At 34.2% G+C, this 16,059-nt stretch overlaps 2 protein-coding genes across 5 annotated transcripts in view; one reads left to right on the forward strand and one right to left on the reverse strand.

The window, feature by feature from the left end:
* Positions 1-16,059, forward strand: part of LOC137244667 (uncharacterized) — a 588,428-nt gene that overhangs the window by 309,933 nt on the left and 262,436 nt on the right. The window lies entirely within an intron of this gene.
* Ntan1 (N-terminal amidohydrolase 1) overlaps positions 1-16,059 on the reverse strand; it is a 380,170-nt gene that overhangs the window by 163,413 nt on the left and 200,698 nt on the right. The window contains exon 1 of one of the 4 annotated variants that reach the window (XM_067773980.1): positions 7,512-7,685. The exons of the other annotated variants lie outside the window; for them this stretch is intronic. The gene's annotated coding sequence lies outside the window, so the exon portion shown is untranslated. Of the gene's footprint in view, positions 1-7,511; positions 7,686-16,059 lie in introns of those variants that run through there. 4 annotated transcript variants of the gene reach the window in all.

Raw genomic sequence — 16,059 nt, forward strand, 5'->3', positions numbered from 1 at the left:
CAGATGCCGTTCGGAGTCGGCATAAAACAAGTAGGACCCACCCCGCTAATTTGTAGGAAGAATGAAGAGTAGCACGACGCAAATTGGAAGCGAAGCTCGGCATAAAATGTCTTCGGAAGTTATCGCGCCTTACATTTTTTGTTTATAAATATACAGCTTTCTTACTGGGTACATATATACATCGATGGCAAATTCACACAAAACGCAACACCACACCATTGTCTTCGACTTCATATTAGCCAATTCATGTAATCTGTCCTAATACCTGTCATTCATCTCAAATATTTAAAGGATGTTAGACGACAAATTTTGTTGTTGTTGTTTAATTTTGGGAGCCAAGTGAGTACATATTTATGTATATATGTACTTCCGGAAGTATTAATGTTGCTTCTGAGACTACTGGGCAAAGTTTACTTTTATTGATGAGCTGACATTTGTTTGGCTTACCGAAGAAGCGTTTGTAAAATAGTCGTTTAGTGCTATACCTACAAATAAGGTTTTATATTCAAATGTGAACACAAATTTATAAAAAAAAAACAAGTAAAGGTGTCTAAATTCGGGTGTAACCGAACATTATATACTCAGCGTGAGCTTCAATTGTACATTTCACTTCAGATAAATTACTTTTCTACATAAAACATGGCACCGCCCGTTTAAAAAAAAAATGTCTCCCCATATCCTCTTACAATAAAACTTGATAAGTGAAATATCATTGATTCAAAATTATTTTTCGCTAGTTATAGCTTATTATTCTAGTCTACGACCCTTTTAAAAATCTTTTATATAAAAGTAGGCGTGGTCTTTAACCGATCTGGTCCATTTTTTCTAGAAATATTTCCTGCTACAGGGAACATTTCTGTACCCAATTTTATTATGATCCGTTAATATTTCTTCGAGTTATGGCTCCCGAAATATAGAAAATTGCTTAGTCATAAACGGGGTGGTGCCAAGCCCATTTTTTTAAATTTTAAGTTTTTCCGCTTTTTTGCAAAGATATAGCTTATTTTATTCGTCCACTACCCTTTTAGAAATCTTTTATATAAAAGTGGGCGTGGTCCTTAACCGATTTCGTTAATTTTTCTTCAAAGCATTCCTTATAGTAAAAGCAACCTCTCTATCGAATTTTGTTACGATAGGTTTAAAGATTTTTTATTTATGATTAATAATATTTTTAAAATTGATTTTATCACAAGTGGGCGGTGCCAAGCCCATTTAAAAATTGTTTTCAAATTTTTATCAAGAGTCTCAATATAAGTTCACATGTCAAATTTCAACATTCTATGTGTATTATTTACTAAATAATCAGGTTTTTTGTGTTTTTCAAAATGTTATATATGTATATATAAAAAGTTGGCGCGGTCATCATCCGATTTCGCTCGTTTTCAATACCAATCTATTCTGGGTCCAGATAAGCTCGTGTGCCAAATTTGGTGAAGATATCTCAATATTTACGCAAGTTATCGTGTTAACGGACGGACGGAGGGACGGAAATGGTCCAATCAAATTTTTATTTCGATACTGATGATTTTGAAGTCTATATCTACCTCAATTCCTTTATACCTGTACAATAACCTGGGTCGATTTGTGTGGACGAATGTTAACCTATATCGCGCCGTCTATTTTTCGATAGGATTTGGGCTCAGGAAAAAAAGTTCCACTACGCATACCCAAAAAAATAATTTTTGAGCCTGCAAAAAAAAAATCGATTTTTCGACCAAAATTCTTCTAAATCTCCATAAAAGATTTTTTTTTTTTTTTTCAAAAAACTGAATTTACCAATTTTGCATTTGCCAATTGACACGAAAAAAAATACATAAAAAATGATTTGGAGCCTTGAAAATGTAAAAATGCATAAAAAATCGTTGAAATTTTGCAGGCTCAAAAATTATTTTTTTCGGTATGCGTAGTGGAACTTTTTTTCCTGAGCCCAAATCCTATCGAAAAATCGATGGCGCGATATAGGTTAATAAATCGACCCAGTCTACCGTACAACCAACCGTTATCCAATCAAAATTAATATACTCTGTGTGCAAATCACGCTGAGTATAAAAATGATTTCTATGGTGCTTTAAATATAATAGGGGGGTTTTAGAACTGCAGCAAAAAATATACATACATGATTTTTTATAAAATCCTGCTAAATATTTATATATGTATTTATTTAACGAAATTGCCTATACCTTTTTTGCTGAATTTATTATCATAAATTCAAAATTTATGAAACCAATGTGCTTTGAAATAAATTATTTCTGTCTGGAACAAATACATACTTAAAACTGATAAGGTGTCTTCAAGCAATTACGTACACTTACGTCAAATAACTTTGAGTATAGGGAGTTTTTTTCGTGTGTTACAATTGTTATGGTCACCCTGTCCACCTTAAAATAAATTTTCATCGGGCGAGTGAAATTGCATTGCGAACGCATCCCGATCATGACTTGTGTCATTTTGATTACCTTAAGAATCTTCTCGACTTTCGCTTCTCTTTCTGGTTCGGTCGTCTTCACAATCAGACGTGATCAAAATTACAACTTCCTTAAAAAGTCAATCAATAAAGTTTCCCACATCAGGAGAAAAATAATATATCATCAATCAGGTGTCGAATTTCATCGAACTGAACCGGACTGAAATTGTTGCTTTTACTTAAATCGGAGCAAAGAGGATAAATTAAAATAAGATATGTCACTCTGCTACTCGTAGCCAATTGCTCGATGTTTTCTTTGAGGTAGTCGCTGGTTTTTTTGGACGAGATATGCATAAAATGCCTTCTATGCATTTTCGGGGGAAAAATCCCGAGTCGCTCCGGTACAAAGAACCGGCTGCAGTGGGAAGCGAGCTAGCTCGTGCATAAAGCAAGCGTACCCAGTGGTCAACTGTTATTATTATTATTTTATTTATTACGGCCAAAAAACCTAATTCTTTGTATAATACAATTTACAAAATTCATAATTGTTTCTTAAAACTATTTCATTAACAAGAAATGAGTAAATTCATTGTTTAACTAGTATTACATATTTAAATTTTTACTATATAGAAATAGTTTTTCTTTAAACTTAACAACGTTTTCACAGTCTTTTATCTCTGTTGGTAGTTCATTATACGTTTTATAGCCTACGTATTCTAAGGTCTTTTTTGCGAATTCGGTTCTTACTTTGGGCAGTCTTAAATTTCTGCTACTCCTAATTCCATAGTTATGGATCTCATGATTGTACTGTATCCTATCACTCAGATAATTTGGTAACATTCCCTGTGTTATGTAATGTATAAACTTCAAAGAGTAATAACAGATTAATTGTTTAATACTAAGCCAATTTAACATAGGAAGCATACTACTTTTTGATGTTCTATATGATTTAGTTTATTTTAGTATTATTATTATTTTATTATAGTTATTTTAGTATCAAACGCATTGCTTTTTTTTGCTGTATTTGGAGCTTATTAATTAACGTATCATTTGTTACTAGTAGTATTGATGGGCAGTAAATAAAATGTGGTTCTACAATTGATCTATATACTAATATTTTGTGATGTTGGCTAATATGCTTACATGTTCGATACATAAATCCTTTTTTCTGTGCAATTTTCTTCTCTAAATGATTCACATGTTCTGTGAAACTTAGTTTCTCATCAATTATTACACCTTCATTTGATCTACTCTTTCAATTGCATTGGTTTTTATTTTCAGACTAGATTGGATTAAGTCATTGTGGTTCTTGTTAAATATCATATACTTAGTTTTATCAATATTAAGTTTTAGCTTTCTACTGCACAGCCACTTAAATAAATTATTTAAGTCTTCTTGTATTTTCATGACAGCGCAATCTACATTTTTGTCACTAATGCTAACTAATGCATCATCCGCAAAAAAACTTATTTTTACAATTTCTCAAGCAAGTTTTTATATCATTGATGTAAATTATAAACAATATCGGAGCAAGTACTGAGCCTTATGGCAGCCCAATGTTATCATCAACAACCAATGAAACTGCGTCTCCAATTACCGTCCTCTGCTTTCTGTTACTCAGGTAACTACGAAACCATTCCAAAGCTTTTCCCTTGATCCCAATTTTATCCATTAACTTCAGCAATTCATTTCGATCGATTGTTTCAAACGCCCTCTTTAAGTATAAGAAGCAAGATACTACTACCTTTTTATCAGCAACAGCCTCTTTCCACTCTGCAATTACCATGTTCAATGCTGTTTCGCAGGAGTGGCCTTTCCTGAAGCCTGATTGCTCTGGTATGATTATATTATGATCGTCTAGGTATGCTACTAGTTGCTTTTTCACCACTGTTTCCATAATTTTTTCATCAATAGGTAGCGTATTAATCGGACGCAGCTCGTCAGGTTTCATTGTATTTTTTACTTTTGCCACTGGTATTATTGTGGATATCTTCCAGCAGCTGGGAACAATGCCACTATCAAACGATTCGTTTATAATGTCCTTATATAAGTGTGCAATGTACACCATAGAGTCCTTGATAACACCCTCTGACAATAGGTTTTACCGCCATATTTGTTTTTAAATGATGTTGTTATGTTCATTATATCTTCTAACTCGATACTGGTGAGCTCAAATGTTGCTACCGAGTTGTTTGTTTCACTTTCATCAACAAGTTCAATTGTTTCAATACTATCATTGATTTGGATTATGCTCTGAACAAAGTAACAATTCAAGACATTAGCTATATCATTGCTATTTTCTAGACATTCACCGCTAAATACTATTTTTTTAATATGCTCTTTATTGTCTGCAAGTTCCACAGCATCTTTCAAACATTTCCACATGGATTTCATATTTCCTTTATTAATAATCACTTGATCTTCCATGTATTTTTCTTTTTAAGTATTATAGTTTTTTATATATTTTTTTAACGGCATTATAATCATCACAATGACCTGTGCTAATCGCAGTTTTATATAATTCAAATTTTCTTTTATGTAGTACTGTTAGTTCACGGTCGTACCACTTATTTCGCAATTGTATATTGATCCTCTTCTCGTATGTCATGGCTTCAGACAAGATATCATTCAAAGCCTGAACCCTATTTTCTAACACTATATTAGATATAGAACTTATATCACATATCCACAGCAGATTTATCAGGTTCTCCGCGCTGTAGTTCTCCCAACAGACGGCATTAGCATATTTTCTCATTCTGCAATATTTTGAAGTAGGCATTTGAAAGCAGATTGTCTCATGATCAGATATCTTATATTCGCTGGCACATTCAATTTTGATCTGGTCACTATTGGCAAATAGTAGGTCAATATTTGTAGCTGAGTGCTCCGTTACTCTCGTATTAAAATCAATTTTTTGTACCATGGCCATTTGTGCAAACACACTTGTAAGCTGGTTAGAGTACGTGGATGGTATATTCATGTTTATATTAAAGTCCCAATAATTAGATTATTATCCGAATCTTTAAGGTGCTCTGTGACGATCTCATTTAAATATTTAACAAAATCTGCATCGCTGCTACTAGGTGAGTGATAGATTACTCCAAATTTCCACTTTAGAGCGCATTTTTTTAATTTTTATAATAATACACCATATGTTCATGTCGAAAGACTTATTGCATACAACGTTGAATTCTACTTGTTCATGTATATAAAATAACACACCACCCGTGTGCCTACTGTGTGAATCACAACGGATTAATTTATATGTAGAAATATTTAACTCGGAGTCCATTATATTATCTGTTGTACAAGTTTCGGAGCACACTACTAAGGCTGGTTGTTTTACTTCGATAAGACGTTCTAGTTCTACTTTATTTGATACAATACTATTAATATTAAGATACATGCACTGCAGGATACAGCCTTCCTTAGTATGTACGTAGTATACGCTTTAGTTTTCCGTGATATAGTCACATTATATTTGGTTTGTTGCTAGTATCCCATATGTTTTTTCCTAACATTCAGCTTCTGCTGATATACAGGGCACAATCTATCCATATTATCGTGGTTTATATCTAGTCCCATATTCAGATCTTTGTTTGCTCTAATGCAGTTGATACATGCCGTCATGAAGCTTTGACGGTGCTGAAAGCCATGAGCTACTCGGGGTGATAGGCAGCAGGCGCTTCAACTAGAAAGCCGTACGTAAAACAGTTATCACCAGGTTTTGGTGCCTTAAGTTATCTTCATCAAAATTTGTCTCCATATGCAATTGTTCCCCGAGTAACAGCCTCCGACTGTGGGAAAATACGCAGCATTTACAGTAGCGATGCGCTAAATGTAGCTAGGTATAATGGAAGTGGAGATGAACAATTAATAATCAACAATTTTTAGTGTCTGCACAATCAGTTGTATAGGATATATACTATACATATATGCGCCTGATCTTGAATAATTTTTCAGACCAAATTCGGACCAAACATAGTATTATCATTTCATTTTTATGATAGGTCCAAGAACATTAAATTTGGTCCCTTATCGATATATTTTCCACTGTATCACGATCTGACTTGAAGTTGTGCATAAATCTGTTTTTCGCATAAATCTACAAATATCTCAGGCGGTTAAGACAATAATCGAACTTTTTAATGTGATGGAAATCGTTTATGTGATTGGATATCTAGAACTGGAGATTTTTTACTACAATGGCTTCGCGAATTTTCGCAAGTTTTGTATAATGACAAAGTGTAGGTATTATGTTATTTGCCAAACATTTGACAGCACACGCGTTTTGACATGCCGTCATCTTAAACGGGTGATAGAAAGAGACTAACGGTGAAAACAGACGAGCAAGGATGCTTGCTATCTTTAAGTTTATAGGTACTTCACACTTAGGCCCGGGTTTTCAGTACAAGTTCAACTCAGTGTATACTACGCTTAACCTTATTCTGCAGTTTTTCAGTTTACTTTAACTGAAGTTTAAGCTGAGCTTAAGCTGCCGATCTGGCAGGGTTAAACACTAGTTAACCTATCACTTATTTGCGTTCTTTCGAAATTGCATCGAATATACCCAACAAGCATTTGGGCTTGAGTACGTTTAGAGCTAATGTTGATAACTAGGCATACTTCTAAAATCTCAAGAGTTGTTTCGAAACAGTGGCTCAATGCGAGAGTCATAGAGTACTCAGCAAACGAGAGATTTTTTTAAAACAAAAAAGTAAGGAAGGCTAAGTTCGGGTGTAACCGAACATTACATACTCAGCTGAGAGCTTTGGAGACAAAATAAGGGAAAATCACCATGAAGGAAAATGAACCTAGGGTAACCCTGGAATGTATTTGTATGACATGGCTATCAAATCAAAGTTATTAAAGAGTGTTTTAAAAGGGAGTGGGCCTTAGTTCTATAGGTGGACGTCTTTTAGAGATATCGCCATAAAGGTGGACCAGGGGTGACTCTAGAATGTGCTTGTACGATATGGGTATCAAATGAAAGGTGTTAATGAGTATTCTGCTTTTATTAACAATAAACATGAAAATAACGATTAGTTATAAACACACTTAATAATTTTCTCTCAATATAATATTTTTTCATTGCGTGTTGACTCACCATGTAATGGTATTTGCAAAAATATATAGCTAATCCGTAAGTTTCTCCTTACTTTGTACAGGCTCATTCCATTTCTAGACACCCAGTCCGCGCAGGACATGATTTTTGATTTCGATGAAATTTTAATATGTTGTTCTTTGGTCAAGATAATGAAACACGTGTTTTTTTGCCACAAAAAATTTTTTTTTCCGATTTGTCGGCAATTGAATTCCATAAAATGCAATCGGTATTTTATTCACCTATTTTGTCAACTGTCAATAACTTTATCAAAAATTTACCGATTCTCATGATTTTTTCTTTGTAATGTTCGTTATTACATTTACTTTTATATAACTTTATAAACAATAGCATATAGTTTAAACAATTTTTTGTTTAGTATTTCGTAAAAATTTATGACTTTTTTCAAAAATCAATTTCTCAAAAAGGTTACTCTTTTGTTGTTTAAACTTTTTCTATATTGATTGAACAGTTTATATTTCAACTTGGCTAAATGCCTATTAGCGAAAACTTATTGTTTTCGAGATATGAATTTTTAAATATTAAACATTTTTTCCCCCATTTATTGATGAAATGCATTACAGCATACAATAACTTTGTCAAAAATTAACCGATTCTAATGATTTTTTCTTCAAAATGTTCGCTATTACTTTTAATTTTATATAAATTTATAACCAACTGCATGTAGTTAAAACAAAAATATTTGTTTAGTATTTAGTAAAAATGTATGACTTTTTATACTCAGTTGAGCAGAGCTCACAGAGTATATTAACTTTGATTGGATAACGGTTCGTTGTACAGGTATAAAGGAATCGAGATAGATATAGACTTCCATATATCAAAATCATCAGTATCGAAAAAAAATTCGATTGAGCCATGTCCATCCGTCCGTCCGTCCGTCTGTCCGTTAACACGATAACTTGAGTAAATTTTGAGGTATCTTGATGAAATTTGGTATGTTGGTTCCTGGGCACTCATCTCAGATCGCTATTTAAAATGAACGATATCGGACAATAACCACGCCCACTTTTTCGATATCGAAAATTTCGAAAAATCGAAAAAGTGCGATAATTCATTACCAAATACGGATTAAGCGATGAAACTCGGTAGGTGACTTGAAATTATGACGCAGAATAGAAAACTAGTAAAATTTTGGACAATGGGCGTGGCACAGCCCACTTTTAAAAGAAGGTAATTTAGAAGTTTTGCAAGCTGTAATTTGGCAGTCGTTGAAGATATCATGATGAAATTTGGCAGGAACGTTACTCTTATTACTATATGTCTGCTTAATAAAAATTAGCAAAATCGGAGAACGAACACGCCCACTTTTTAAAAAAAAATTTTTTTTTAAATCAAATTTTAAAAGAAAAGTTAATATCTTTACAGTATATAAGTAAATTATTTCAACATTCAACTCCAGTTATGATATGGTGCAACAAAATGCAAAAATAAAAGAAAATTTCAAAATGGGCGTGGCTCCGCCCTATTTCATTTAATTTGTCTAGGATACTTTTAATGCCATAAGTCGAACAAACATTTACCAATCCTTGTGAAATTTGGTGGAGGCTTAGAATCTAGGACGATAACTGTTTTCTGTGAAAAAGGGCGAAATCGGTTGAAGCCACGCCCAGTTTTTATACACAGTCGACCGTCTGTCCTTCCGCTCTGCCGTTAACACGATAACTTGAGCAAAAATCGATATATCTTTACTAAACTCAGTTCACGTACTTATCTGAACTCACTTTGTATTGGTGTAAAAAATGGCCGAAATCCGACTATGACCACGCCCACTTTTTGGATATCGAAAATTACGAAAAATGAAAAAAATGCCATAATTATATGCAAAATAAGAAAAAAGGGATGAAACATGGTAATTGTATTGGTCTATTGACGCAAAATATAACTTTAGAAAAAAACTTGGTAAAATGGGTGTGGCACCTACCATATTAAGTAGAAGAAAATGAAAAAGTTTTGCAGGGCGAAATCAAAAGACCTTGGAATGTTAGAAGGAATACTGCTCGTGGTATTACATATATAAATAAATTAGCGGTACCCGACAGATGATGTTCTGGATCCCCCTGGTCCACATTTTGGTCGATATCTCGAAAACGCCGTCACATATACAACTAAGGGCGATAAAACCCTCATTAATACCTTTAATTTGATACCCATATAGTACAAACACATTCTAGAGGCACCCCTGGTCCACCTTTATGGCGATATCTCGAAGAGGCGTCCACCTATAGAACTAAGGCCCACGCCCTTTTAAAATACTCATTAACACCTTTCATTTGATACCCATATCGTACAAACAAATTCTAGAGTCACCCCTGGTCCACCTTTATGGCGATATCTCGAAAAGGCGTCCACCTATAGAAATAAGGCCCACGCCCTTTTAAAATACTCATTAACACCTTTCATTTGATACCCATATTGTACAAACGCATTCTAGAGTCACCCCTGGTCCACGTTTATGGCGATATCCCGAAAAGGCGGCCACCCATAGAACTAAGGCCCACTCCCTTTTAAAACACTTATTAACACCTTTCGTTTGATACCCATATTGTACAAACAAATTCTAGAGTCACCCCTGGTCCACCTTTATGGCGATATCTCGAAATGGCGTCCACCTATAGAACTAAGGCCCACGCCCTTTTAAAATACTCATTAACACCTTTCATTTGATACCCATATCGTACAAACAAATTCTAGAGTCACCCCTGGTCCACCTTTATGGCGATATCTCGAAAAGGCGTCCACCTATAGAACTAAGGCCCACACCCTTTTAAAATACTCATTAACACCTTTCATTTGATACCCATATTGTACAAACGCATTCTAGAGTCACCCCTGGTCCACGTTTATGGCGATATCCCGAAAAGGCGTCCACCCATAGAACTAAGGCCCACTCCCTTTTAAAACACTTATTAACACCTTTCGTTTGATACCCATATTGTACAAACAAATTCTAGAGTCACCCCTGGTCCACCTTTATGGCGATATCTCGAAAAGGCGTCTACCTATAGAACTAAGGCCACGCCCTTTTAAAATACTCATTAACACCTTTCATTTGATACCCATATAGTATAAACAAATTCTAGAGTCACCCCTGGTCCACCTTAATGGCGATATCTCGAAAAGGCGTCCACCTATAGAACTAAGGCCCACGCCCTTTTAAAATACTCATAAACACCTTTCATTTGATACTCATATCGTACAAACAAATTCTAGAGTCACCCCTGGTCCATCTTTATGGCGATATATCGAAAAGGCGTCCACCTATAGAACTAAGGCCCACGCCCTTTTAAAATACTCATTAACACCTTTCATTTGATACCCATATCGTACAAACAAATTCTAGAGTCACCCCTGGTCCACCTTTATGGCGATATCTCGAAAAGGCGTCCACCTATAGAACTAAGGCCCACGCCCTTTTAAAATACTCATTAACACCTTTCATTTGATACCCATATTGTACAAACGCATTCTAGAGTCACCCCTGGTCCACGTTTATGGCGATATCCCGAAAAGGCGTCCACCCATAGAACTAAGGCCCACGCCCTTTTAAAATACTCATTAACACCTTTCATTTGATACTCATATCGTACAAACAAATTCTAGAGTCACCCCTGGTCCATCTCGATATCTCGAAAAGGCGTCCACATATAGAACTAAGGCCCACTCATTTTTAAAATACTCATTAACACCTTTCATTTGATACCCATATCGTACAAAAAAATGCTAGAGTCACCCCTGGCCCACCTTTATGGCGATATCTCGAAAAGGCATCCACCTATAGAACTAAGGCCCACTCCCTTTTAAAATACTCATTAACACCTTTCATTTGATACCCATATCGTACAAACAAATTCTAGAGTCACCCCTGGTCCACCTTTATGGCGATATCTCGAAAAGGCGTCCACCTATAGAACTAAGCCCCACGCCCTTTTAAAATACTCATTAACACCTTTCATTTGATACCCATATCGTACAAACAAATTCTAGAGTCACCCCTGGTCCACCTTTATGGCGATATCTCGAAAAGGCGTCCACCTATAGAACTAAGCCCCACGCCCTTTTAAAATACTCATTAACGCCTTTCATTTGATACCCATATCGTACAAACAAATTCTAGAGTCACCCCTGGTCCACCTTTATGGCGATATCTCGAAAAGGCGTCCACCTATAGAACTAAGGCCCACGCCCTTTTAAAATACTCATTAACACCTTTCATTTGATACCCATATCGTACAAACAAATTCTAGAGTCGCCCCTGGTCCACCTTTCTGGCGATATCTCGAAAAGGCGTCCACCTATAGAACTAAGGCCCACGCCCTTTTAAAAAAATCATTAACACCTTTCATTTGATACCCATATCGTACAAACAAATTCTAGAGTCACCCCTGGTCCACCTTTATGGCGATATTTCGAAAAGGCGTCCACCTATAGAACTAAGGCCCACGCCCTTTTAAAATACTCATTAACACCTTTAATTTGATAGCCATATCGTACAAACAAATTCTAGAGTCAGGCCTGGTCCACCTTTATGGCGATATCCCCAAATGGCGTCCATCTATAGAACTATGGCCCACTTCCTCTTAAAATACTCTTTAATACCTTCCATTTGATACACATGTCCTACAAACACATTCCAGGGTTACCCTAGGTTTTTTTACAACATGGTGATTTTCCCTTACTTTGTCTCCACAGCTCTCAACTGAGTATGTAATGTTCGGTTACACCCGAACTTAGCCTTCCTTACTTGTTTTTTTTAAATAATATTTCAAATAACGGTTATTGTTTTTTGTTTAAACTTTTTCTATATAAACTATATGCTACTGGTTATAAATTTATATAAAAGCAAAAGTAATAACGAACATTTCAAAGAAAAAATCATTAGAACCGGTTAATTTTTGACAAAGTTATTGACAGTTGAAAAAATTGGTGAATAAAATACCGATTGCATTTTATGGAACTCAATTGCCGATAAATGCGAAAAAAAATTTTTTGAGGCAAAAAAAAAAAAAACACGTGTTTTGACCAAAGAACAACATATTAAAATTTCATCGAAATCAAAAATAATGTCCTGCGCGGACCGGGTGTCTTGAAATGGAATGAGCCTACATGATTTTGTAACATCACAAAAACATTAATACATATAACATTTCTGACACCAGTACATTAAACATTAATTTAAAAATATATCACAGTTCTTTTCCCTTTTGATTGTCAAGTTTATTAATTTTACTTTATCACCACAGTATATGCACTATTTGTGTTTTTTCTATCTTCTTTGAAGTTTATGACGTTTCTCAGCTTTTGTTATATACGTAAGGTTTCCAGTGTTAGTCGTCATTTTTCTTTCCACTCTATGTCCAATATTTTAGCGTTGGTGAAATCAGCTGTGTGATTGTTGCTTGTTAATGAAACAGAATACCCTGAGGATGACGCTGTCGCGTCGAAACGCGTAGGTATGAAAAAGCAATAAATTTTTGTTTTATTACCAAAAAACGGCCGAACAATATATATAATTTATTTTTGATTAATTATGCTTCATTACTGCTATCAACCAGATGTTTATTTCTTACAATAAACAGTTGTTAGTTTTGGTGGTATCACCTTGGAGAGTTTTTCCAACTTCATCTCAACTCGATATTCAATGTAGGATATCAACTGGAGAAATGTATTGAATATTCATTTGAGAACTGTACATTTCTCAAAACCTCTCGATAGTTGGATAATAATTGGAAAATATTAATGAGCTCAACTCGAAAACTCTAAATTTTACAAAATTTCCCAAAGGTTGGATAGTGATTGGAGAACGAAGTTGGATATCAACTCGAGAACTATTTGGTTTAAGAATAAATAAATAATGTTGTTAGATATCACCTCCGTAACTAGATATATATTTAACTGGAGAAATTTAATTCCATGTTTGTTGGGTAAACAAAATCCAACTGCTGCCGTATCAACAAATTATTTAGATAATAAAAAAAACCAATGTTGCCGTACAAAAAAGCCTACCCCAAAGTCGGCCTTAAACTGTCACTGAAAAACAGCTCAGTAGTTTAACTGGAGTTTAAATTTGACTAGAGCTTAAGCAAATTTAGTTTAAGCTTAGCTTAATCAACTACTGAAAAACCGGGCCTTATACATAATAATCTCTCGATCTATAACTTTTTTTTACATTCACAATCGAATTCTGTATACAATAGCAGCGAACACGAATATAGCAGAGGCAATTTTTATCAAATTGGCTCAATTAAATTTTTTTTTTTTTTTTTTTCTTTTTGGTTTTTTCCATAATTAAAGAAACAACTTCCGTGAGCTTTGTAATTGAAAGTAAGCGGCGATTCCGCTTTGAAAAACGTTCTTCTAATTGAAAAAACTTGTTTCTAAAATTTAATGTTGTTTCCAGGGGCGTGAACCCATGATCCTCGGTGTATTAGGCGGAGCACGCTACCTCCACACCACGGTGGCCGCCAATTAAATTTTTTATTTAGTTTTATTAATATTTTCGAGTATGCAATTTTTGTAGCCCAATCAATTTTAGAAGATAATATGGAACACTCCTCAAAAAAAAAATTTAAAACATCCTCGTATTGATTATGAGAGTCCTTAAATAAAACAAGTAAGAACGGGACTGTCTTCGGCTGTGCCGAAGACTTCATACCTTTCATGAATGGGGCTGAACAATAATCTTATCCCGTTCGTAATCTCCGAATAATCGGATGTATAAGATAAGAAATATATAGTGAACAGATCTACATACCTTAACGATTTTTAAGATAAATATAAAATAAAAAACAGGTAGGTACTTTGTGTGAGGATGCAAAGTTTCAGGTTTTTTGTGGTCTGCGTGTAAAAACTATGACTACGAATCACGTATTTCAAAAATATATGACGAAAACGTAACTATTTGATGAAATTTGATGAATTTTGAAGATTCTAGCCGTAAAAAAGGGGTCAAAATGACAGTTTATATGAAGTATATAATATATATACGACCGATCTCTATGATTTTTTCAGACAACAATATATGCTATATACGTAAGCATTTTGTGAAATTTGAAGCTTCTAACTGTTAAAACGGGGCAGAAATTGCGCAAAGTTTCTTATCTGAACAATCGGTAGTATGAGATATATACTATGTGTACCACCGATCTCAATGATTTTTTCAGACATCAATATATGCTATACACGTAAGCAGTTGGTGAAATTTAAAGCTTCTAGCTGTTAAAATGGGGTCGAAATCGTAAAAAAAATATATATATACTATATATATACTATATATACCATCATATATATATTATATATATCACCGATCTCTATGATTTTTTGACACAACAATACATACTATATACGTAAGCAATCGGTGAAATTTGAAGCTTATAACTGTTAAAATGGGGAAGAAATTGCGCAAAGTTTCTTATCTGAACAATCGGTTGTATGGGATATATACTATATATACCACCGGTATCTATGATTTTCTCAGACAACAATATATGCTATACACGTAAGCATTTGGTGAAATTTGAACATATCTAAACGATTTTTAAGATAAATATAAAATAAAAAATAGGTAGGTAATCTGTGTGAGGATGCAATGCTTCACGTTTTTTGTGGTCTGCATGTAAAAACTATGGCTACGAATCACGTATTTCAAAAATATATGACGTAAACGTAACTATTTGATGAAATTTGATGAATCTTGAAGCTTCTAGCCGTAAAAAAGGGGTCAATATGACAGTTTATATGAAGTATATAATATATATACCACCGATCTCTATGATTTTTTCAGACAACAATATATGCCAACAACGTAAAAAACATGCTTTTTCATGAGTCACTGACCGGAATCGTATGCATTCCGGCAGTATAATCTTATGGGTCAGACATCGAGCTGATTGGAATCCGGTGCATTCCAACAACACAGGTCATGTTACTTTTTTATGCCTTGTGATGGCGTATCCTCATTACACTACTCTTAGCAGTGCCGGATTCCCATGACATGCTGATTGGAATCTTGTTGCATTCCAACAGGGAGATTGGAATCCACTGCATTCCGAAATCATGCTGATCGGAATCTGATGCATTCCGCCAGTATAAGATTTCGGCATAAGATCTTATTTCTGCTCATATTTCTTATTATTATTATATTCTGAAATTAAATATTATTGTTCATTAATATTTCTTTGTTTGTAATATAACATTGTTGAAAGCTCGATATATCTTAAATTTTATCTTTTGAGTTGTATATTTATATATCTTTTATATTATGCAGTCGACCATAGTTTGTTGTCGACTTTAAATAAGAAATAAATAAATAAATAAATAAATAAATAAATAAATATACGAAAGCATTTTGTGAAATTTGAAGCTTCTAACTGTTAAAACGGGGCAGAAATTGCGCAAAGTTTCTTATCTGAACAATCGGTTGTATGAGATATATACTATTTATACCACCGATCTCAATGATTTTTTCAGACATCAATATATGCTATATACGTAAGCAATCAGTGAAATTTGAAGCTTATAGCTGTTAAAATGG

Source organism: Eurosta solidaginis, chromosome 3 (genome assembly GCF_040869045.1).
Source record: "Eurosta solidaginis isolate ZX-2024a chromosome 3, ASM4086904v1, whole genome shotgun sequence".
NCBI classification, from domain to species: domain Eukaryota; kingdom Metazoa; phylum Arthropoda; class Insecta; order Diptera; family Tephritidae; genus Eurosta; species Eurosta solidaginis.